General features: G+C 43.1%; 2 long non-coding RNA genes across 2 annotated transcripts in view; one reads left to right on the top strand and one right to left on the bottom strand.

The window, feature by feature from the left end:
- Positions 1 to 4,742, top strand: part of LOC146796232 (uncharacterized) — a 204,073-nt gene extending 199,331 nt beyond the window's left edge. Inside the window, exon 3 of the long non-coding RNA XR_014969586.1 lies at positions 4,668 to 4,742. This is a non-coding gene — a long non-coding RNA (uncharacterized LOC146796232). The remainder of the gene's footprint in view (positions 1 to 4,667) is intronic.
- The window catches only part of LOC146796231 (uncharacterized), a 68,732-nt gene extending 48,796 nt beyond the window's left edge, over positions 1 to 19,936 (bottom strand). Inside the window, exon 1 of the long non-coding RNA XR_014969585.1 lies at positions 19,682 to 19,936. This is a non-coding gene — a long non-coding RNA (uncharacterized LOC146796231). The remainder of the gene's footprint in view (positions 1 to 19,681) is intronic.
- Between the last annotated feature and the right edge of the window lie 734 nt (positions 19,937 to 20,670).

Below are 20,670 nucleotides of genomic sequence, written 5' to 3'. Positions count from 1 at the left end.
GGCTTCTTTTTGCATAAGATACCCTGCTGGCATTAAAAACACCTGGAGGGCTTCAACAGTTGCAGATATGTTCCAATTTCTGCGATACTAAAGGCTTAGTAATCAATACACTAAAAACTAAATTTATGGCCCTGGACCCTCACAAATCCTTCCGGGCTGCCCGAGGCTTGGAGGTATTCAGCTTGAAAGGGTCAGTGCTTTTGATTATTTGGGTTTAAACATAGCAGAAAACGTGTCCTGGAAATCCCACATTAGCAAGATGGTTCTGAAGTATAAACAGCTGTCTGGGGTCTTAGGGAGACAGCATCAATTATCACATAGCATCAATTATCACATAGCAAACTGATTGGTCCTGCACCTCAGGTATACGATGCTAAAGTGGTGAGCTCTGTGACGTATGGCGCAGAACTATGGTGCCTGGAGGAAGGGGTGCTAGAGGGCGCACGGCAAGATGGCTGCGCTTTAGTGCAGCTCCACCGGGCGAGTCAATAATCTGCCCAATATTCTGCAATTGCCGCATGATTGAGCCTCACATCGGGGAAGACCCGTCACAGGAATGCACGGCGCTTCTGCACAGTGGTAAAAAATCTGTAAGAAATTGGAGCTGGGCACAGAATCACCCATATCCTTGAGAGGCGTTACGTGCAGGGAAAAATGGTGCCAACCACGGGAACCCAGTGAAGCTGAATAAGCCACAACTGCATTACCTCATAAGCGGCGGTGGCTGTAGAGGCAAAGAACACTGCATGATCGGCAAGGGTCAGTAGACCACCAGCGATAACCCGAACGCGACTGGCAACGGCACCCTTGAGCGGCAGCCAGGAGAGCAGAGGCGACGGGACGAGATGCGGACAGGCGTGATGAGCCAGCCGATTGGTGGAGGAACAGTGTGGCGGGGTGAAGAAACGCCAGCCTACCGAGAAACCTGACCACGGACGAAAGTCGAGAAAAGGCCCAATAATTAAATGGTGAGGCATTGCTTGTGACACCGCACACAGAAATGAAAAGGCCCAGCAGCAGTGCTTGGCATTAAATAGGCCAAGAATGATGCCCAGGCAATAGTAGTGGGAAGCCGGCGTGGATATAACGGCAATAACCAAGTAATTGAAGATGAGGAACAGCAAGATGTGGACATTGCCGGGCGTGTGTATCGGTGTCTTAGCCCTGCTAAGCGAAGGCACAGGGTTGAAGGGCGCAATACTGTAAATAAGCTCGGTACACCCACGGGGTGCCACGATCTCTATAATTGGCTAATGGACTGCACAATCTAGCCCCAGGAGGCAGAGTGTGGCGAGCTGCGAAGGCAGACTTAAAAGAAGCACAGGCCTGTGCCCTGTGCAAGACAGAGGCGACTGAGCGAGCTGAAGCCTCGCAGCACAGGGACCACACCAGATGCCTAATTGTCGAGCAATAAAAAAAGTACCAGCATTTGTAAAGCGCACAGCTACCTCCAGAGAGGTGTCCCGGTGCTGGGGGCCGTCGGGAAGATTGAGCGAGCTGTTATCAAGAGTCACAAGGTGCTGGGCTAATCTGCCACCGGCGATCGAACTGTGAGCCCCTGTGTTCCGGAGTCAGCTGCCCTGGTGCTGCACCACACCTCTTAATAGGTCACAGCGCCAAATGAAGAGCTGAGAACACAAGCCACTGAAAGAAGCGGCAATAGGGTCAAGAGCGGAGGTTCAAAAGCGGCAAGAAAAGAGAGGTAGCTGCCCTGGAAGGTCCCTCGTTCCACATGTGTGGTATTGTGGAGTGAAAGGAACAGCGCCGGATACCAACCGCTAGAGAAAGTTGCAAGCCCACCTGACCGCAGCCAATTTAGAGTGAGGATGGGAAAAAGAGATAAAAAAATACTTACCTTCAAACTTTGAAAACCAGGCAGATCTCAGCAACGCACAATGTCAGACTCGGATCAAGAGTTGCAAGCGGATGGATCCAGCTCACTGGAAACAACCCTGGTTGTGATGCACAACAGCCTCCAATTCATTCATGGTAAGATCGACGTGCTGAACATAGGAATGGATCATATGCCTGCTAAGCTGGACAAGCAGGGTGCCCAGCTAGGGGAAGCTGAAAAACGAATATCAGAAACTGAGGACAACCTGAAGGATGTTTCCACTAAATGCTTAGAAATAGAAAAGTGCTGGCCATCATAAAGGATTTGGAGGCGCGCTCAAGGTGCCATAACCTTAGAACCATGAGGCTGCCAAAATCATCAAACACAGACAAGTTGGAGTTAGATATAGAAGACATGATAAAAGACATTTTTGAGCTTGAAAACTTGTTGCAGGTACTGATTGTGTATAGGGCGCACAGGCCCTTTACAACTCGGTCGATCCCTGGGGTTCCACCGAGGCCGACTCAATTATAGGGATTGGGACACTGTGCTGTGCCTGGCAAGAGAAAAGCAGAGCATAAAATAGAAAGGTAATTATCCTGCCTTCTATCCAGACTTCACCTTAGCAGTCCAGGCAGCCCATTGAGCATACTTACCTGCGAAGAAACAACTGCTGGTGGCCAAAATCCCATACGCAATGCTGTACCAGGCACAGCTCCGAATAGACGGGAAGACAAAACTATTTAACACCCCCGAAAGCAGCCATGGACTTCACCAGGTCCCTCAAGAGGAGCAGACGGGAACAAGCTGACAGAACTGATGACGAAGGACAATGATGAAGAGAGGAAGTATTCATAACCTCAGGCAGAATTAAAGAGCACCTGGGGGAACAACCACATCGGCACACCAGGGTGCACCAAACTGTATTGACGTAGATCATGATGTGGGCAGACATGGCACTGGGGGACAAAACTGCGACCAGGTAGCGCCAAATGCTAAAATTGGCCGCATGAGATAAGAGTTGTCTGAAGGGAGCTCCCTGCACCGACAGGGGTGAAGAACACTGCTCTCAGACTCAATTAGGCATGTATTTGATGGGACTTTGTGACAATGGCAATATACCTGATGCTTACACTCGGCCACCTCCCTCAGTATCTGGAGGTCTATGGTTCACTAGTGCCCCTGCATGAGAATGCACCAAATTCCTCACTGGGAACCTGTTTCTAATTTAGTTGAGTTAGGGATTTCTGGGGATGTCTTTAGCAGGTTGGGTATGGGGAAGTGGAATGGGGGATAGGGTGGGGTGTTCAGTCACCAATGCAGTACAGACAAAATCTACAGCAGTCCAGTGGGCTGATCCTTCAAGATGTAACCTCTTGGGTGATACACAGGAAATTTCAACTGGAATTCCTGCTGGCTTGGACGATGGAACCAGTGAAGTATTTAGGCATATGGGTGCACAATGACCCAGAGGTAGTGATCAATATTAATTATGGGCGGGCTATAGGAAAACTAACGTATCAAGTCGCTAGATGAACACGACTCCCCGTACACCTAGCAGACAGAATAGCGGGAACAAACATGGCTATACTCCCCAAATTCCTATATCTATTTCCAAACATCACCATTGTGTTGAACAAAACAATATTCCAGACCCTCAAGACTTGCTTGTTAACTCTAGTCTCGGCGGGCAAACAGCCAAGATGCAGCTGGGACATACTATCTAACCCTACCTTTTGACAGGGGTGGGTTCATAGCGCCGGACTTACGTCTGTATTATCTAAGTGCCCAGGCACAGTTTGCACATTTGTGTCTGTTCCCTCAGTGTTACCTCCCGCACTTAGCGGTGGAAGCAGACATCGCTCACCCTACCCCGCTGACCGCCATGATATTACATCATAGGTTAGATAATGGGCGAAAGGATATAAACACAGTCGCTTTCCCCACCAGGGCCTGGCAAGACTTGGGAGCCCGGGCGGATAGAATACCTATATATGAACTGAAAATGTCCATAAGGGCGCATCCAAATATCTCGGTGGCTCAAGAGCAGGGGGCACTGGAAATCCTCACCGCTGCAGGCATTAACACACTAGGGGACATGTATATTAATGGTCAATTTTTGTCCCTAGAGTTGTTCACAGGGGGTTGATCATACAAGCATTCACGATGTGGGAACGATCTAGCTGATTTTGTGCACTTGGCATGGGAGTGTAAAAATATATATGCGTTTTGGGTAAAAGTCACTTTGAGCTTAACACAAATGGTTTCAGAAACCGTACATTGCTCCCCAATACTTGCCTTCTGGATCTTACAAATCACTACTATTTTAATGGCCAAACGACAAGTGTCGAAACACTAGGGCGGGAGGACAAACTAACCTTAGTTTTCCGGGTTGTAAAATCTATCAAGAACCCCTACCCCGCGTAACATTCACTTGTCTATTGTATACCACACCAAGGAAAAATTGGTTTACCCCAATTTGTAAGATAATAGGAACAGATGACTATTGGATTGCACTGAGAATCCTCAAGACTTATGCTAGGCCATTATTTGTTTGTGCAGTGACAACATTTTTGGGTCAAATATGGGGTATTAGGGGTAGAGCCCAGAGGATGATTAACAAGTGAAGTTTTTTCCTAAGCCATAGTATTTTTAAAATCCTCTTGTAAATGGTGTCCTCCTGTGGCTGATTATGTGGAAGTTTGCACACTGGCACTTTGATGTTACTACTACAGATCCATTACTGTTTTACTGCATTTGAGGAATTTATATTTGATATATTTTATTATGGTCTTGCTGTTTTTAAAATATCTATTTGGTTCCTTTTTTATAGTTATACTGATCGCCATTGGAACAAAGGAATTGATGTGGATAGCGAATTACCTTCTAATTACATTATCGATTACACTCAACTGTAAATATTTTATTTGATGATATGTATTTTTATTAATCTAGCAATACTATTACCCATCTTCGAATGTGTTTCAAGGCGGATGTATACATTTCCTTGGCCAGCACGACTACCAGGAGACTATCCATCAATGGCAGAATCCTTTTCAGTACAGTTGCATTTTTGTAGGCCGAAAATGTGTCTGGTTTAAAGATTATCACTTCATTGTTCCATTTTAATATCTTTTCTGTACTGTAAGTGAACTTTTATGACTTGTGGTTGAAATAAAGTATGATGAGATGAGATTATTTTCCCTCCAATGTAGCAAAGTTAGACAAATTTTGGACTTTGGCAGGGAAGAATTTACTTTCCACCCCAACCTGAGCAACAGTAGGAAAAGCGTTGGACTTTGGAGGGGTCAAATTTACTATTCTTATTATGAAATTGTGTAAATGAAACATTTAAATATAGACTCTAAAACCAGGTCAAGAGCGGGTTGTCTGTGCACATCAGCGACTGACAGAGCGTGGGCTGGTCCACCTCTCTTTCATCCTCTTCCCTACCATTTATTTGCATTTACTTAATTAGAAAGTGGAAAGCAGAAAGCAGCATTCGCCGCATTTGCAAAGGTACCATTATTGAAAGTTTCCAGTGCACCAGTCCTGTGAATATTGATAGTCTTAATCCTGTATTATCAGACAGAACCAAGGTTTTTGTCACCTCCTATTTAGCCAGTGGTCAAACAAAAAAAGAGGGAAGTGTTTAATGATAATCCATCTGCGGAAAGGTTTGACAAATGCATTGGAACAATGGAGACCCTGAGCCCACCCTTACTTGATATGCTGGCTGTGTTTAGTCAACTTTGTCTTGGCGGTAAAGAACTTATGAAGGACTTACTGCAGCCAATTTATGATTGGCTATAGTGCATAGAGTCAAGGCTGATTTCTGTGGCGATAGGTAGAAACGTGGTATCTTCATCACAAGCGCTTCCATGCACTCCCCCTGGCAGTCTATGGCACTCCCACGTTCCACACATAATTCTTTTCACAACTCTAATGGATCACCAGAAAAGACTCCTGTTATTATTACTCCAGTCAGCTTGCAGGCGCTGTAGTGGTGCTAACACTCCTTTTTGCAGTCCAGATGTGTATTCCTTAGGCATGCATTTACTGCACCTCAGAAACTTGCACTCACCATTGCTCAATCTTTTTGTTTTCCTTGTTTTCTCAAATTGCCTCCTTCTTCATGCCCATACATAGTCATTTTGGCAAATGTTTTGACTCTCAATTCCGTCTACAGTAAAAATGATGAACGATTGAAGTTTAAAGTTATATATTGGTCATCTGTGCACAAGACTTTTGCCATCTGTGATAATACCCAGGTCATTTCCTTGCAAAGGGTTGCATTAGTGGGCCCGTCTTGTAAGTCTATGGAAGGGGACCGTATTGTAATCAATTTTAAAAGCCCTATTTATGTGTATTATTTGCTATTCCTTTCTCAATATACTGTTGTCAAGCAAAGGCACATCATTGACTTATCGCTAGGCTTCTTCAATAAACCTCTTGGACAGACCAATCAGGTGTTTCCACCATTAAAAAATAACTTGTTGCCTAACCACAGATGAGCAATGCAGTAAAGCCACCATGTGGAATGAGGAAGGGAGTAATTTTGCATCCACAACAATGCACATTGAAATAATTCCTGGGCAAATTTAGAATATGCATTAAATACAAATGAAAAATGCAGAAACAGAAATGCCTGGACTTGAATTTTTCTATAGCAGTGCTTTATTTGTTAAAAGAATGTAAGTGCAGGGCTTAAACTTTTCGTTAGGAGCCTGCCACATGTGCCATAGAATGAAGAGGTTGCCTATACCAATGCTGCTTAGTCTTGATTCCACCTCATGTCTTCCTTCACCCTCCAATTCTATCTATTTGTCTCATTCTTTCAGATTCATTTCCATCCCTGCGTTCTCCATTTGTCACTGTTTCCTACGTCTTTTAAAAATGTTGCATTCTCTCTCTTTCTCTGAATCAAAGCCTGATGATAAGAAATGAGTTCCTGTCCAAGTGATCAACACTGGTGCCCATCTCCTGCTACCATTCCAGCCTGCACAAATTAAACAGTGTGCCCAAGCACTGCAAGCTTCTAAAACTGCACTCAATTGTGTTTCACGCCTGCTAAGGTGGGGAGTGTTGGAACGTGGGTTATTAGTGGTGGTAAATATATATCTACCACTGTCAATACGGCCACTAACACAATATAAGGCTTAGTACAGGTCTTAGAAAATGATTCCCATGCTCAACCCTTGGTAGCTTGGCTGCGAGCAGGCAGGCTTCACTTCAAAGACAGGTATGTAAAGCATTTAAAAACACCAATTCAGTAAATATTTAAGACACAACACACAATAAAAATCCAACACCACTCTATAAAAATAGGACATATTTTCATCTTTAAAATGTCCCCAAAACAACAAAATACAATGTTGGTAACCAGAGATATGAATGTGTAATGATTTAGCACTATATAGCACATAGAAACCTATATCACCTGTTGGGACATCTGGTCACGCTAGACCAAGACAAAGTCATACTTTCAGGCCAACCGAGATGAAGCCCTGTGCGACTACACCTCGTGATAAGTCTTGGTCAAAGTTTCACCTTCGGACTTAGAAACGTTTCTGAAGCTTTTCTGTCTGGGGTCCCTCGAAGCTCTCAGCCAGTCCAGATTCGGGAAGGGTTGGCCGGCTTGTCTTGCGACGAGCTCCTGGTCAAAATTGTGGACATCTGATCTTCGGAGCTTTCCAGAAAGATGAACCAGGGGTCCAGGCCGGCTCATGGATGAAGGTGGGCGGTTTGACTCTCGTGGTTGGTCCCAGTCACCTCTGCTATGTTTGGACTTAGAAACTTTTTTTTCTGGGGTCCCTCACTGCTCTTCACCAAGCCTGATTCAGTGAGGGTTCGCCGGCTTGGGTTTCAGCTTACTCCTGGTAAAACTCTGGAAGCCGGCCCTCCGGAGCTTTCAGCGGGATGAACCTGGACGGCAGGCCGGCTCACGGTTGAGGGTTGCCGACTTGGCTGGCCTGGTCGAGTCGGTCCACTTACGGAAATTTTTTCAAAGTTGCGGCAAAGTTCTACACACTTTTTGAATTTCTTTCTGAAGTTCCCCAAAGGGTCCCAAAGTGTCCAAAACTTATTCCAAGGGTCTGGAAGCTCCAAGATGGTCCTTGAATGTTTGGGACTTCAGTTCCCACACTCCACTTGGACTAAACCTTTACAAGTCCACTGGTAGTACTCCAGGCTGAGGATTCTTGGTGGTAATGTTCCAGGTAAGCTACACGTTGCAGGGAGACCATCTTTAGTCCTTTTGAAGCAAGGTAGTCCACAGGGCTGTAGTTCTAGATTGTGCAGCAGACACAGTCTTCAGAGTGCAGGGCCTGGTTGTTGCAAATTAAACTTATCAGCATGGACCCTTCTTCCTTGAGTTTCAAGTAGCTTATATGATAGGCCCTGCCCCTCTCAGATGCTTATATTAAGTTCTCTGGGACAAGCAGGAGGGCTTTCTGTCCAATGACGTGCAGGGCAACACCCCAGGGTATGACCACATCATCCAAAGTGTGGCACTTTTTTCTCCAAGGGAGCACCATTTCTCTAAAATTCATCAAGGCTGATTTTCCAGCACGGAGAGAAGAGCTGGCTAAAAACACCTCCAGAATGGTTAATCTCCATAGTCTCTCTCTCTCTTGCATCTGCTCATTCCTTCGAAATCCTACCATCTGGCTGGGTTCAAAGAGTAGAGGTGTAAATTAAACTGGCTTCTCCTGCCTGTCTCCTCCTTCCATCTACTCATGTCTTCATTAATCCTACCATCTGGCTGGATTCAAAGAGCAGCGGGGTAAATTAAACTGACTTCTTCCTGCCTGCCTCCTCCTTCCATTGAAGGATAATGGTTACAACCCCCCCCCCCCCAGGTTCTGGAATTCCTATGTAGCAGAACCCTGCCCTCCCTGAAGAGCTTTCAGATCCCAGTGGCTATGCTATTTATCACCTCATCAAAGGAGCCTGGCTAATCCACTTAACTGTGACCAATCAGGACAGACCACTGGAAGGATGAATTTTTGCTTACAGGCTTATAACTTCTTGTCTGTACACTTTAGGAGGAATTCAACAATACCATATTGTTGGATTTATCAACACCATTCTAGGAATTCCTTGAATGGTATTTTATGATTCTCCTAGCGGGAATTATTAGTTAATAACTTCTTGCAATGTTAACTTATGTGGCAGGCGATTTGCAATGGGAAAAATGATTTGGGCCGTTTAGACCAACCAGGGCCTATAAATACATCTTTTATAAGGAGCCTGCCTATATCGACAGGACCCCCCCTCCCCTGGAACACCTAGGGGAGACTTGAGTTCTGAATATATAACTATATTGCAGATCCTCACTCCACAGTACGCCTAGTACAAACGTTGATTTTGGGAAGCACTTTACCACAATATTGGGAGTGAAATGTGCAATTTCACTTAATCCAGGGCATCTAAAACTCATTTTATAAGGGTCCTCCTTATAAATCCATGGCCTTCCACCCCTGGGACTCCAAGGGGAGACCCTGGGGGTACCTAATAAGCCCAAACATTGCAGTTTATCAAGTTGAAAGTACCCCAAACACCAAAGTCGAGTTTGGGCACAATTTGCATTTTAATAGCACTCCTACAACCAGGGCTGCTTTAAACTGCCCTTGGATTTCAGCAGTACACACATGCAACTGCAGAAAGGGCTGCTGGTCTCTAAACTGCCATGCCCTATTACATAATAGGGACATAAAGGTAGTTACAATCCCCCTGCCCTATTATGTACTAGGGCCTTGGAGGGGAGGTCCTGCTAATCATTGGGGTACCCTAACCCATAGTGTACCCTCGTGTAAGTAGGTGTTTTCATTGTATTCTAAGTGTCTCTTTCAGCATAGCACTGGCCCTGGCCCTGGTTAGGCAGAGGCCAGGGTCAATCAAAGTTAGTTACCCCTAGTACCAGTCAGCAAAAACGTTGGGGGTGCCCAGGGCCCAGGATGACTTTGCAACAAGGAGGTCGTTTTTCCTCCACAGCATCTCTGGCATCTTGGCCGAGACTGCCAAACATGGAGCCAATTGTCTATGTCTTGAAGTGATACATATTTCCATGCATTTAGCAGTGAAACAATGACAGTTGAGGGTAAAGTTTTCCACACTGATCCTCATTACGTGTGGCCTCTGAATTACAAAGGGCCCAGCATGAGCAGTTATCATCAGTGTTTGTTTTCCTTTCCTTTAGGTGAAAGTCCTGTCCAAAATGAGGATTTACCACAGGAATCAGAAATGGAATTACCAATTAGCTTGCTAATTCCTAATTTGTTGCGTGATAAGTGCACAAGGTGAGTGTAGCAAGAATCCTGTTTAGGAATTAATGGGCTTCTTAGATGTAAGACTGGAAGTTTCCTGGTTTTTTTTACTCTAGTTTGGATGAGTTCGTATAGATGCCTGACATTGTTGGGTGAAACCGTTTTACTGGAAATAGTAGGGAGTGCTGGTAAGTGATTACACGGAAAACAATGATTCATTCACTTCCTTTGTAAAGCTTGTACTGGGGTTGTATTGTATACCTTTAAACAAATCATTAAACAGATACATGCAGAAACCTTGGTAAGGGGACCACAATGTATTTCAATATTCTTAGGTATGCAATTTCACAGTGAAATCACACTATGTAACAATACTTTATGGCCTGAGTAGGGTACATAATTTTCGCATCCAGAAATATGAGACACTCAGATGTTCAGAATCTATCACATGTGATAATTATCACTGATTCTGATATTTTGTCCAATAGCATGCAGATTTTTGTAGTTACTGAGCCAAAACCTACATGTTACAGTAAATACTGTAAACTTTTTTACTTTTAAATGATGGCAGCATTGATGTGCCAAAACTTACCAAAAGTGTGAGGACTTCATTGGACAAGATAACTACCAGGTGTAGTAAATACTTTCCAACTTGGAATTCAGTCCCATGCCCAAAGAGCAGCTTGGCAGGGGGTCAGAAAACTCAGGCTCACTCAGAATCTGTGACTAGGCCTGTCATTTATGTAACTATATAATGCATGCATTCAAGTATACTAGCCTACATTTCAACTCTATATACGTTTCATTGCTCAACCCAAAACATGATTTCTTGGAAATGCTCTGATAAGACCCAAATTAATTTTTGCCAACTGTACTGGAGATGTCACAGGAAGTGCGAAAGATACTATGATCTTACATCTGGCATAATGAGTCTCAGTGCTTAATTTGTAAGAAATTAAGTGCCAGGGTCCCAAGGCACTTCATAGGAGTTCACACCAGTGGTGCCACAAACAGCACGGACACTGCTGCAGAATGCCAGCACAAGCATTACTTATGTTCTAGACTTATCATTTTAAAATAAACTCAGAGCTGATAAATTCAGCTAAAGAATAAACATGCATCCCCACCATGTGATGTAATCCCATTATAGGAGCCAGTGTTTAGAAATAAGTGCCGGTACAGAACACCGGCAATGAGTCCACATGGGTGTCCAGTTTTCGGTAGTGCTTAATGCTGGTGGTTGTTTGCTTCTAAGGACTTACAGTTTGATCAGCTAATGCCAATGTATCTGGAAAAATATGATTGAGCAGCTGCTGCGTTTTCTACGTGAATTTGAATTTGACACAGTTGTATAATCCTTCATCTGTTTCAACATGTCGTTTCTAGCTCAAACAGATCTAAACGTTTTTAAATAACTTCCCATGGACTTGATTTGTGTGCCAGGCAATTTACTAGAGTGCTTATGTCACCGCCAGCCATTAACTACTGTAGTCAGCTGTTAAAAGAGTTACCAATGGAGTCCTATTCGGCGGACTATGCTTTTGTCTGCACCAGTATATGAATAGTGCCATGCCGTTCAATGCAACTGTTTAAGAGGTTATGCAAAGGTGTAGCATGATTGGGGTTTTATTGCCACATACAATAGTCAACTCTGTCCCAATTTTTTGTCCTTCTCTGCGGCATACTCCCAGTGGAAATGAGATAGAGGAGGATAAAGTGATTTTCCAAAAAAGATTAAACCTGATCAAGTATTGAAGGTAATGTTAGGGCAGCATTCATTTCCATTCAATATTCAGTTTTACATCCCGATGGTGGGACCAGTGAAGTCACCTTTGTATCATGGATCATAAGTGTGTGGATTCACCCAGAGTATGTTGCACAGAAGTACATCTACATACAACATGGAGAAAACCTGGTTTTCTGATTGTCAGGCATTCTTTATTCTCACTCCTTACAACGTGAGATAACCTATTATGTAACAAATACATAGATTATTATTGTATCTGTGGCATGGATGGTGAAAAAAAGTTCACCAAATACCACTGCTGAGAAAACCCATGAAATGATGACCAACCTGCAATGGCAGAGGAGGAAGGGGCAGGAGAGGGTAGAAAGGGAGGGGCACACAGATGGGAGATTACAACACAGTCCCATTCAAATTATGCAATTCTACAGCTGCTAATTATGAAATTGCTGCGCCTGCGACATAATCGGATTTTGTTTTCAGGTCAAACAGTTAAAATTTACTAAAAACTCTACCATTTGTGTTACCATGCAGTGGAAGTTTTTTGTCACAGAAAGCTAGTTACCTTTTCAGTTGCTGATTGGTGTATTTAGGTGTTAAACTATGAATGATCAGGTGAAACGTTTGCCCAGGCAGTGTTAACGACGGTAAAAATGATAAAATAGCTACAACTGCTTCAGAATGTGCTGCATTTCACCCCCAAATGTGCCTTTTGATGCTGCATAATGTAGTCAATCCTGCTGCATAATTTGGTGTTACAATGCTGCATAATACCAGTGGTTCTAGGACCCAATTGCAACCAGAGCGGTCTTATTACTTATATAATGCAGTTATTGAAACACACTCTTCCTCCTATAATAATACCAATTGCATCCTAATTATTCTGTAGCAGGTATGCATCTATAGAACCCAAGAGCAGTCTGTATTATCTGCCCCGCGTATATGGTTACTGTGTGGGCAGCGTGTTGCATCATACTGGTGGTCGCGAGCGCTTCCCGAACTGACCGTTGGGACTGCGCTGCATGACCACTCACCAACTGATGCCGATAAATGTCTGCGGGGTTTTGGTGTTGCACTCTTCTTATAAACGTATTAACATTAACCTTGGCTCGTGTGCAATCATTACATGACTGATGTGGTGATGATTTTAGAAAAGACCTGCAAAGAACTCACGGTACAACGCTTTTTTCCAAACTGTGGAGTCCATCGTATATTGATATGATTGATGAGGAAGTCATGGGATGTCAAGCAACGTATGTCACGCTAGCGTGGTTCGGCAATGGCTCCCATCTATTCAAGGCTCCGTCTTCGGGGATGGTCAGAAGTTTGCCAGCAAATCCCTGAACGCCTTTTTGTAACTCCGCCTACCACGGGTGGTCCTAAGTGCGACGGAATCGTGTTTTTGCAGGAAAACAAGTGAAGCAGGAAGCACAGGTATTTCAGTGTCGTTGGAGCAGTGAGCTTGAAAGGCAGGATGGTTTGTACATGGGACATTGTAAGTACATTCAAGTGTTACACTTAGCAAGGCTGGTATTTGTTTTCCTTGTGGGAGTGGCATTCAAAATCAAGAAATTTATTTTGTATACACGTCCAAGCTTGTTTTTGAATATTGTCATCACACGGGCGTAAAGTTATGCAGTAATGGCTATTTAAACGTCTGCTTGGAGGCAACAGTGTAGAATTGTGCAACATTAGCCTTGATGATATTTGCGCAATTATGCTAAGTGAAGCCTAGCAGTGGATGTATTTCACATCTCATCAGCGGTGACTCACACACCTTGTGCTTGTCAGCACAGTGATATGCACATCATTACCAGGTTATTCTAACACAGCTGTGACATGCACACCAGTACTTCATTTTTGAACATCAATGTATTTTTGGGGTGAAAATTATTGTACAATCTGTAATTTATGACACAGGTAAAGATTTTGTGGCATCATTTTGAAACGTGGTTACCTATAGTTAAAATAAAATCGTCCATCTTTGAAAAAAATGCATAGATTAGTGCAAGTTGTTAATAATATACAATGCAGACAGTGAACCCACCACCACCATTTCTAGAGACACCAGGTGAACCTCCTGGTGGACGCATTTGAAACGTATCTTGGTGCCATTGGTTCACACAGATTTAGAGCAGAAAGGAAAAGTTTATTTTACTCTATTCCCTAGGGTTTGAAAGGAGGGAAACATTCAAAATGTTATTGGCTGTGGTGGTGGCAGATGATCCAGAGTTAGATGAGTACCAGGAGGCAATAAAAGAAATTGGCCAATAGGTGTGATGTTGAGCTGAGTCTAGTTATTTTGCACAAGTTTTTTAAAAGAGAATCACAGAGGGATGAAGAAGTTGACACGTATATTCCGGCTTTCAGGAAATTAGTTGCTGAATATGAGTTGCAAAATTTTAGTGCTCAATTAGTAAGGGATCAATTTATAAGTCATTGCTCGGACAGAGCTATTCGACAAAAGTTGTTGTTGTTAGGTAATCCTTCTTTAGAGGAAAGTGTGACAGCGGCCAAGAGTATTGAAATGGCTCAATAATCTACTAAAGAGTTAGAGGACAGAAAGACAGTATCAGTTAATCCTGTATGTTTGATGTCCGATGTTTCCAAAGGCAAAAGAGATTTTTCTCACAGAAGAGGGGTTTCAAACACACTGATATATGTTTCAGATGTGGCAATTCCTGTCACAACAGAGCTGGAGAATGTTGTCGAGCTAAAAATGTATGTCGGTCTTGTGGCAAGACTGGACATTTTGCTAAAGTGTGTCAGGATCATAAGAAACCTACAACAATGATTAGTTATGTCAAAGACAATAGTGATAATGAGGTGGATGACATGATTTAAAATGTAAGAGACATGGTCATGGTTATAAGTGATGACAATGTGAGAACAGGCATCCTGGATTGCATTGACCCCTATTTGGATATGGCAGTAGGCCACAAAAATCTTCATTTACTGTTTGAATCTGGTGCATGCATTACTAATATTATTCATGCTTAATTTGAAAGTAAATGGGGCAACAGAGAATTGCTACCACCAGATAGTGCCCATTTTTCTTATGAGGGTCGCAAAATTGGCTATTTTGAAGATGTGTTGGAATTCAAGGGCCTGAATATACTTGGGTGATTCCATCAAGGACTGTTTGATATGATGTTATGCCCTGGTGCAAAGGAAAAGGTCCTAGCCATCAGAGATGATAGTTCACTGGAAGAAATTCTAAGTAACTACCTCAGGGTATTTTCTGGAGAATTGGCTAAAATAAAGAATTCAAACCTCACATACAAATTAAAGATGGTGACATACCTATCAAACACAAGATGCGATGTTAGGGAAGACCTAGAAAGGGAACTTACAGCACTGTGTAGTAAAGGTATAATTTAACTAATAGAATCATCTACATGGCTTCCTCCATTGGTCGTGGCTTGGAAACAAAATAATGACCTTAGGATTTGTGTGGATCTTTGTAGGCTAAACAAAGAAATCTGGATTGACTCTCACCCCCTTCCTAATATTACTGAGATTTTGGCCATGGTTGATGGAGCAAAGGTTTTTACGAAACTTGATTTGACAGGTGCATACTATCAAGTAAAGTTAGATTCTGAATCAAGACATCTGATAGCTTTTATTTTGCCCTCACGATTGTTCCAATGATGTTGCATGCTGTTCAGACTTGCTTCGGCTGCAACAGTATTTCAGCATCTAATGCCCCATCTTCTAAAAGGGGTTATGAATGTTGCAATTTTTCAAGATGACGTTCTTATGTATGCTCCAGACTAAATGATCCATGATGGACTTTTGCATACAGTTTTAAATATCTTTCAAGAACAAGGGGTGGTTCTGAAACAGGAAAACACAAATTTAGGAAGGAGTTGGTAAAATATCTGGAACATATCATATCTGTAAATACAGTACAGCCAAGTCCAGGTTTAGTTAAAGCAATTCTAGAGGCACCTGCACCGCAAGATAAAAATGGTGTTAAATCTTTTTTAGGTTTATGTGAATTTTATTCAAGATTCATTTCTGATTACGCAACTAAAGTCAGGCCTCTCTCTAATCTGTTGAAAAGAAATTCTGATTTTGAATGGGATGATGTGGTGTGTTAGGCAACTTTTGTTTGGCTAAAGAAACAAGTGAGTGAGGTTAAGTCATAGAAACAGTATGATCCCTCTCTGCCGTGGGTGTTGACATTTGATGCATGTAATCTTGTGTTGGGTGCAGTACTTACACAACAGGCTGACACAGAACACGCAGGGCAATTGTACACAAGTGTGTTATACCAGTAGCTGTTGGAATGATGTTGTGGTTTTATCGAACAACACCATAGTCATCTAATGGTGTCTCCCCTTTCGAATTGTTGAGGGGGAAAAAGCCTGCTTCTGAGTTTAGGCCTGCCTGGATGTCAACATGTTGTTGTAGGTGTTCCCGTGCAACACTCAATTCTGATGCATTCCAATGTTATAAGTTGCAAAGGTGCCTGAGTTGGCACTAGGCAGCCAATTGTGTGCCAGTGCAGAGGAAAACACATACTACGAGATTTATTTTTACCTACTGGGTGAAATGAAAATGATGGAGAAAACAAAGGGGCATATTTACTGGAAAAGGGTGCCGCGCAGCACTGAAAGCCATCTTTCTGCACTATCTGCATTGTTAGGAAAGTCCAGGGATGCATCGTATTTACAGCAATATGACGCATCCCTGTGCTTTTCTCTGTACTGGCGCACAATTGACTGCCTAGTGCCACCTCAGTCACCTTCGCACCATGGTGCAAGGGTTCTTGCATTGCAAGGATGATAGTTTTGTGCAGCAAGGGATACATTCCTGCACAAAAACAATTATTAATGGTGTTTTCCTTCTATGTGTGCTGTATAATGCAGCACACATAGAAAGGGGAGAAAACGAGGAGAAATAAAGGTATTTTTCCTCGTTATGCCACATTAATCCCTCCCCCGGGGAGGCATAGGAATCTGACGCACTACCACGTTATGAAACCTTATAACATTGGCAATGCATCAGAATTAAGTGTTGCAAGGGAACACCCACAGAAACACCCATGGAATGCCCCTTTCACGCAGAGCAATGTGTGAAAGGGGGCCATATTTACCAGGCCATGAAAAGTCTGCAGGGTAGCTTTGTGTGGCCTTCTAAATATGGCTCAGCATTGTGCACCTATGGAACTTCAAAAAAGGTGATGCTCCAGTGGTGCAGTGCCTTGTCAATATACCCCAAAATGTTTATATTCGAAAAACACTCCAATAATCTCCTAAAATAAATAATCAATTTGCCTGTTGGTACATTTAACACTCAACTGCATTTATTTAACTGCAAAATGCACAGGCATGTGTATTACAATGACTGAAATTTTTAGCACCAGCTGGTAATTACCCAATCAGGATTTATCACCAATGATATTTCCAAACCACACACAGGATTGCATAATTACAATGCCATTGTGCAATAAACCTGATGGGGCACTAATGTCGACAGAGCTCTGTTTTATTGCTGGTGCTAACTTGAATGAACTTTAAAATGCCTTTGTGGGAGGCAGAGGTGTTGACAGATGTTTTAGATCCAAAATATATCAGTGTTTTCTGACTTCAGACCTCCAAAAGCATGTCACACTAAAGTCAGGAGTTAATCACACCTAGTCACCACACACCCCTTTGCCTCGCAGCCCTGCCTCTGTATTGAAATCTAGAGCTGGATCACAAAAGATTTTTGACGGGTGCTATTTCAGGTATTAGGTGGTAAGTTAAGGCAGTTCTTGCCCCAAACACCTTTTACCACCTCATTCCAAAAACAGTATTTTGGAGGTGTTAATATGTGACTAGAACATTTGCACATTTTGTTGTTGTGGTGGTGAGTTCTGTTTTTGTTTGTGCTTCTCTGTATTTGTGGTGCATTATTGCAACATGACGTTGTATTATACTGTGAGTATTGTGTTTAATTCTCTTTTGACTGCTTTGCTTTTATGTGCCCTGTTGTGTTCTAATTGTGTAATGTTGCTTTGTATATGCAATATATTATTATAAGGTTATTTACAGTGGACATGCCAACAAATGTTTTCTACATTTCCAGCCAAACCAAACATTCCATTCAATTTACTGTCACAAGCAACCCTTTACCACTGTCTAAGAAGGTGAGATAGACCAGACGCTTCAACTACATGAAACACACGTCAGCTTAAAACAGTAGCAGAGACTGGGGCAAATTTACAAACAATTTGCCCTGAGTATGTGTCACAGAAGTGATGCAAACCAAGTCAAATGCTTTTTGGGGATTTACTTTCTGGAGCAAAGCTTGTTTTGCACTGGAAATTTGCCTCTAAGTAACACAAAGTAACGCTTTGCACTGCTTTACGATACTCTGCTTCACGGGACATTCCATTAGTGGCACATGGGCATTCCCATGCAACCAAACATGGTTTTTGATGCAAAACCCTATCTATTAACAATAAAAGACAGGGTTTTGCACAAACAAATAATGCTGCTTTGAAGCAGGGGTAAAAGGAGGAATGATATTATTTCTCCTAACGTTTCCGACTTGCATATGTGCTGCACTTTACATCACACATCTGCAGTGGAAAAGGTTTTCAAATTTGTCTAGGCACAATATTTATCCTACCCATGCAAGACATCACGCACATGCCTTTACATTATGGTGCAAAGGTATGAGCATGATGCTCTGCAGCATAATTCTGTGCCAGTGCTAGGGATAGAGCAGGAAAGCACCATATCTCTGTAGATATGGTGCTTTCTTCCACTCTCACTCTCTGGGCTTTAAGTGGGATGAAAAATGTGTGTGGGGTGGGGGGGTCTCAAAAAGGGGCATGGCCTATGTAGGTAGAGACGTGGCTTAAGCACATAAACAACATTTATTTTCTTTCTGTTGCAGTTTTTATAGTGCAAACTCAACTCTAAGGTATTGGAGCGCTTCACATGAGCAGCAGTTGCATTACACCAGGACACACTAATTTTTGGTAGTCACGGGGACCTTAAGTGATTTGCCCAGAATCACAGGTTGTTGAGCCGACGCTGAGACTCATATTTGGTTCCCTAGCTTATACAAAGTCGGTTGCTCTGGCCGTTACGCCACATCATAGTGTGCCACCGGACCTGTATTTTGGGGTCTCTCTGTGGTTTCTGTTCTTGCTATAACAGAACAACTGGCATACACCTAAATACAGCCTTGACTATTGGCTTTATCAGGGGTTGTCTCTGTGAGCTCGGCAGTGAAGCCAAGGATTGGGTGACTATGTATTCTGAGCACCTTTTTGACCCACTGACAGCACTGTGAGAAACTCACACTGCCTTCAGCCTCAGCTCCAGAGCTTTCAACCATGGTCGTTATAAATAGCTGGAGCTGACCTAGTTCAATGCATGCACTATACTAGAGTAATGCTCCACAAAAAAACTAAATACACAACATCCTGAGAATAGCTAGCACTCCAGTGGAGTGCAAGATTCAGTAAAACATGCGAAATATAAACGGAAACAAAATCACTGAGATGGAATACTTGAACATTCCTTAAATCAATTGTTCAGAATCTTCAGTAAAGATAAGGGCGCGAATATACGGCCCTATAGGGACCCATTTCAATGTCCATTCTAAAATACGACTGGACCTGAGGACCGGAGGGACCCGGCCCACTTAAAGCTCTGCCCCTGTCATGCAATCCAGCTGACAGGGTCAGCGCTGCGTTCTATGACGTGTTTCTAAACCTGGGCCACAATGTCTCATGTTAGCGCTGCCGGGGCTCACTTATGACACGCGGCCGCTTGTCTCAGGGTTGTTCTGCTTTAAACACACATTTGAACAATCTAGTTTTGCAGTACTCACAGGGCTGTGCACAATACCGGCGGCCGGTCGCTTGTTTCTGCTTTGATCCCTCTCGTGGTTCTCATTGGCTGATGAAATTGCCCTTTCGTGGACATTCCTTGGAGGATGTCCACGCGCTGCTGCGCTGATCACTGCAATCACACAGAGAAGCAACACAGCCGGCAGCACGCGAGCCATATCCGTCACCTGCTCAAGCGGGAGCTAGAATGAACACCCTGCTCGGACACAGACTCGGTTAGACGAGGACGTCACTTCCTTTACTTAACTTTATAGGGAGGCTTTCGGAGCTACGCCTTTTAATTGGGAAATCCTCCGCCACCACCAGTGAATACGTGCTTCTCCCTGAAAGTTTCCAGGAATCCCACAATAATTGCCCTTTCTAGGTGTGTCAACAGAGGCTGAGCTCTTCCATTGTCACTCAATGAAACCACTGAGGTGTGATTAATACTTGAGCATCTCTAGTTTGTATAATTTGTTCAGCAGATCATCAAGCAATACAACTAAGATTTAAAAAAAAGTCGTAGATTTTTTTGGCAAGTGAATCAGTGAAAAAGTAAGAGGGGAAAATAGAAAATGGGATGGAACAAGGAATTGAAAGGAGGAAAGGGGTGGTAATGTTATGTCATTAGTTAGGATTAAAACGTTTAATCCTGAGTACGAGTGTGATCTGTGGATTTCCTGTCGCTCCTTTTGGGGGATGTACAACCTTTTCTAAGATTGTGGTTGAAAATCTGTTTTATTGAGGATTTTTCGTTACTGGAGTTACTCAAACGCTGTCTCTGCCTTGAAAGATAAAGGTGGGGAAACATTTCTGTGTAAAATGTACCAATGTCCGTCGATGTTGGTGGAAATTCTGTCTGCATACAAAGGGCACTAAGAATGCCCACCAAATTTGTGGTACGTTTTCAGTGTCCATGAAGTTCTCTCCCTAAAACGCTGGGAGTTAAATATTTTGCAACACTATACATTTGTTCTCTATGCCCACACCA

The sequence above is a fragment of the Triturus cristatus genome, chromosome 10 (genome assembly GCF_964204655.1).
Source record: "Triturus cristatus chromosome 10, aTriCri1.1, whole genome shotgun sequence".
Taxonomy (NCBI): domain Eukaryota; kingdom Metazoa; phylum Chordata; class Amphibia; order Caudata; family Salamandridae; genus Triturus; species Triturus cristatus.
This window is presented reverse-complemented; position numbering and strand designations above follow the sequence as displayed.